General features: G+C 33.3%; 1 protein-coding gene across 7 annotated transcripts in view; it reads left to right on the plus strand.

Annotated features, from left to right (window-relative positions):
* Positions 1-857: 857 nt before the first annotated feature.
* LOC106473132 (GPI mannosyltransferase 4-like) overlaps positions 858-5310 on the plus strand; it is a 16674-nt gene continuing 12221 nt past the window's right edge. For 3 of the 7 annotated variants that reach the window (XM_022401625.1, XM_022401624.1, XM_022401629.1), the window contains exon 1: positions 863-942. The gene's annotated coding sequence lies outside the window, so the exon portion shown is untranslated. Of the gene's footprint in view, positions 943-5310 lie in introns of all 7 variants that reach the window. The other 4 variants (XM_013933812.2, XM_022401628.1, XM_022401627.1 and 1 more) reach the window with 4 other exon arrangements.

The following is a 5310-nucleotide window of genomic DNA, read 5'->3' on the forward strand; positions in this document are numbered from 1 at the left end:
GGGCGTCCCTTAGTACCAACCACTACTGGTTTCCCGAAGCTGACTTATTGGTAGTATTTTTCTTACACTGGCTCCTTCATAATGTGAATTATAGCGTTTGTTTAAGTTAATCTGACTGTGGAAATTAAGTGTATTGCAAAGTTGTATTGAGAAAGAATTCACTAGTTTTATTTAAGAAAGGACTTGTATCGCTAAAGTTTCTTCGGAAAGAATTTTTACGGAAAATTAACAAACGAACAGAGTCGTAACAGTATATATATATATATATATAGGACTTATATATCTCATGCGCCTTATTTGGTGCATTACTTATTATATATTTGTTTGTTTTAGGGCAAAGCTGCAAAAGACTCTATCTTCACTCTATCCACCATAGGGAACTGAGGCTCTGATTTTAGCATTGTAAGTCCCTAAACTCGTAGGTGACCAACTGGGGGTGTCTTTTAATATACAAGCCCTGTTACTTCTTTGGGACATGTGGGAATTGGAGGGTGATTTCTGAAATGCAAGGCATTTCTTAACATTTATTTTTCCCAAACTATCTTAGATATTATAGGTTTTACGCCCCTTGTGGATAAACAACCCAGGAACCCTTTTCTCTTCTGTTATTATAACCCTGTTTGTTTATGAGATATGTCAATTTGAGTGTGTAGGTAATTTTTCAAAATGTTTGTTTTCTAGCACGTCTTGGAGCTTTTAGATTTTATGCCCCTAGTAGATAAACGACTTTAGAGACACTTGTTAGTTTTTTTTATAATAAAATAACGTTTTTGTTTTGATTTGAGAAATATAGAATATATATATTTTGTAACGTTTATTTAATTTCCACCATTTTGCTTTCCATAACCTTATTATTATTTTTTTTAGGAAATGCAACTGACAACGAAGTTTAACCTAGTCCGGAAATTTATCGTTTGATATCTTTTGATTTCTGTTGTTTTTGTAAGTTTGGAACTTGAAATATTTTGTCAAGTAATTTAAAAACATTTAAGAAGTTAGATAACACAATAGACTTAAGCATACTGAACCAATTGAACAATTTAGAAAGTATGTAGTGGGCAATGATCGTAAAAGTACTAAAAGTTAAAACGTAGTTACTTTTTAACTTCAACTTTAAACTAAAGTTGCAGGAGTAAATCTAAAAGTAGAACTTAAATTAACAATAAAAGTGTTGTTGTTTCTTATGCGTAGATCATTAGATCTAGGTCACGAAGATAAAGCCCATCCAACAATTTTAGAATCTTTTTTTGGGTTATTATAGAATTCATCAGGTGTAATTTCTAAACACATTAGTATATGGTTAGCACTTACTAAGTTACTTTATTTCTGTTACTTTTTGTCCAGGTATTGTGAGTTTTTATTCCATTTTGAAACTTTGTGTTCTTGAAAAGTTTAGGTTTAACTCAATGCAATGAAGGTTGTATCTTGTCAATATAAACTGCTTGTGACTGTGGTGCTAGGTTTATTTTCTGAGTACCAGCTGTGATTCATTTTCTTACCATTCCTCATTAGTGTTTGCAGTTGATGCATAGGGTGTGTTTGGTTTTTATGTCTGGGATCTTGACTCTTAGTTGCTTTCTTTGGTAGTATATCAGCTTTCTTGTTTCCTGGGGCTTCCATGTGTGAAGGATTTCAAATAATCCAGACTTCAGTAGACTTGTGTAACTTGTTGAGATTTCTCACAATTTTCAATGAGAATTTCTAAGCCACTGGTAAAACACTTTTCTATTGCTTTGATTGTATTTTGTGAATCTGTTAATATTGTGCATATTTAAGAGGGAGATGGCCTCATTGATAGCAGTGAGTTCAGCCTCAAAAATTGAAGTGCCAGTTGGGTTGGTATGTGGTATTTCTTGTGATTGTTCAGAAGGTATAAAATATACTCCACTTCCAGAACCTCCACCTTTTAGGAAGGAGACATCCATATAGATAATAATTTCCAGAAATCTTCTCCAGGTTAATATTTATTATCAGGATAGTTCTGTTTCTGTTTTTAATTATTTATTATTATTTAAAAAATTTTAAACACAAGTGCCAGTAGTGCATATTTACTCCTAGATATTTAGGGTTTTAGTATAAGGTGTAGTCTCATTATTAAGTTTCTTTTAGAATTCCAGGAACATAGGTGGTTGTTGGTTGTGAAAAATGCAGACATAGATTTACTTGGATTGATTGTTAGTTTTTATTTATTTGAATATTTGGAAAATTTATTTAAAGCTTTGTTGACACATACTTGTCTTTTGTTTGGGTCCATATTGTTATATCATCAGCATAGGTTGCAGTTTTAATGTCTTTAGGGAGTTTGTTGTGAATATCATTTAGATAAATTAAAAAGAAGATGGGGATAAGAACACCTACCCTGAGGAATTCCCTGGTAAAGTGGATAAGTTTTGGAAAGAGTATTATTAAAATTAATTTGTACTTTCATTTTTCTTATGTTTATGGCATCTGAGATCCAACACAGCATCTTTCCACTGATTCCTGCTTGGTGTAAAAGGGTGGTAAGGTTTATTTTTCCATGTTTTGTCAGATGCATTACTTAGATCAATGAAAATAGCCATACTGGATTTGGTAGGATACTTGTTGAAGTTATCAGTTATGTCCTGTGAGAAGTAGAAACACTTTGTCCTCACAGTTGTGTTCTTTCCTATATGCTGCTGCTGATTAGATAGTTTTTGATTCTTGTAGAGATATTAATATAGCTATTTGAAATAATTTTGTCCATACTTTTGCAGAAAACTAAAATGAGGGAAGTGGGCCTGTAGCTTGAAGGTTCATTCATTGGCTTGCTAGGTTTATGAATTAGAACAGTATGTGCCAATTTCCAGTTTCAGTCAGTTTATACCTTTTCCAACTGTTATTCATAAGTAGTATTTCTTTTGCATATGGTGTTAGGTTCAGTGACATTTTCCCATGTATGTTATTTGGTCCAGGTGATGTAGATGGGTGGTTATTTTTAATTGCATCTTCCAGTTCATGAAAAAAAGAAAATATTTGTTGAATATGTTATTTTTCTGCTGTGATTTTGCTTTGTTTGATATGATCCTGCTTTATATTTAATAGTTTTATCTGCAGTAGGATTGAATCCTAGTTATTCGAGAAGTAACTTGTGAAAAGGTTATTAATTTTCTTGTCAGTGGTTGGGCAGTTGCTGTTTCTAAAAGTATTTGAACCATTGTGTGTACTTTTTGCTTATTTAAGATTTTTAGGATCTTCAGTAGTTTCATATTATTTGATCTTGGGTCAAGTTGAAAGTATACATTTCTCCATTAATTTCTTTTATGTTTAACATATGCAAGTTTAATTTCTGCTGTGGTTCTCTTGTATTCATATCTTATTTTGGGTATGTTTTCTTCTTGTAGTAAATTATAAAGCTTCTCTCTTTTATTTATTGATTCATCCAGATTGTCATTGATTTGGTTATAGCCTGGCATCCAGTTTTTCTGATTCTTTTAAGTATATTATGTTTAGCAGCTTTCAATATTGAGTTTTTCAGTTGTTCCAATCATTTTTAATGTCTTCTGTATCATTGGTCATTTGTAAAAATACATCAACTTGAGTTTTGAAGAGCTCCCAATTGACTTTATTGAAATTCCAGTAGTATATTTTTGTCTGTTAATTAGAGTTTTTAAAATTGGACTTTAAAGTGATTAAGATAGAGAGATAATCACTTCCAATACCTTGTTGAGTGTTCCACTTGACTTTATTGCCTACATGTGGAGAGATTATGGTCTATCATGAGCCTTTAGGGTTCCATATGTGAAGGAGCAGTGTGTGAGGCTACCATCATTTATGATTATTGGTCCTAAGTTGCCAAGGTAATTACTGAGGAATATTCCTTTGGAATCAGTTATGCTACATCCCAATAAGATGTGTTTATTACGAGGGTCTCCAAGGTTTTTGTCAATGAGATGGGTTATATTATTCAGGTTTGGTCCAGGATTGCTTGGGGTTGGTAGATATTGAAGATTTTTGATGAAGATGTTTGAATTTCACTTAAGTGTACTAGGATTCCTTGAATTTGTATATGATTGTCTCTTGAAGGTGGAATATCTATTGTTTGAAAGGAATGGTTTTTGATAAGAAAGGCTAGACCACCTCCAACAGTGACAGATTCTTTATAGTTCCTGATTATGTGATAGTTTTGAGATTAATTTCATTGCCCTGGCCAAGCTTTGTTTTTTGGAAGCAGATGATATTGCTTTCTTTAATATTTGCTAAATTGATTAATTCAGCAAGCTTTGATTTGGAGTTATTTGTAAAGGTGACATTATGTTGCAATGAAGTACAGTACTGTGCAAAAGTGTCAGGACAAGAGAATATTTTGTCATTATTTCTATTTTATGGGGTTAATTGTACCATGCCATTACAGAATGTAAATTTCAACACTATAGTAATGCTTCACTGATCCATGTTGACAATTTAATGAGCCACGGTGAGAATAGTTATCATTCTCTAGAATTACCATATACTTGTACCAAAGACATGTCATAAGGGTTCTGCTTGAATGAACATACTGATCACATTTATGGTCTGAAATAACTGTCATGGTACCCCATGCAGTGTCTTAGCTATATAGAAAGAAGCTAGCAAGGAGCTAGTGTATGGTTCTGGTATATACTAGAATAAATCAATTTAATAGCACTCCACAAATAAACCTTGATAAAGACAGTGCTTAACACTATATATTAAATTTTGTTGTCATGCCACAGCCCAAAAAGTGCAGAAAATTGTCAGTAGAGCAGAGAGTTCGCATAACAGCTTAACATGATGCTGGTTGGACTCTCCTACAAATTGCTGCAGACTTGAAATGCTCCCCAAATGCTGTCAAGTACACCCTAGATCGTGAGACTGAGACAGGTAAATTTGAAAATAGGAAAGGAAGAGGCAGAACATCTAAAGTCAATGATACTGATGTTAAGTACATTCGTTTATGCAGCCTTCGGAACAGAAAGAAGACTGCCACTGATCTCAAGCATGACATTAATGACCATGTATCAAATGACAGAAAAGTGTCCAGATCTACAGTATCAAGAAGACTCAACGAGAATGGAATATTTGGTCGTGTAGCAGTTGAAAAAAAACCTTTAACTCAATCACCAAATATTGTCAAGAGACTGAAATTTGCTAAAAAGTACAAAGATAAGACTGTTCATGATTAGAAAAGGGTGTTATGGACGGATGAGTCCATGTTTGAAATATTTGTTTCAAAGCATAGGTTCTACATCTGGCAGAAGAAAGGTGAAAGATACCTCAATACATAAGCACCTACCATGAAGCATGGGGGAGGCAGTGTGATGATCTGGGGGG

The sequence above is a fragment of the Limulus polyphemus genome, unplaced genomic scaffold (genome assembly GCF_000517525.1).
Source record: "Limulus polyphemus unplaced genomic scaffold, Limulus_polyphemus-2.1.2 Scaffold5914, whole genome shotgun sequence".
NCBI classification, from domain to species: domain Eukaryota; kingdom Metazoa; phylum Arthropoda; class Merostomata; order Xiphosura; family Limulidae; genus Limulus; species Limulus polyphemus.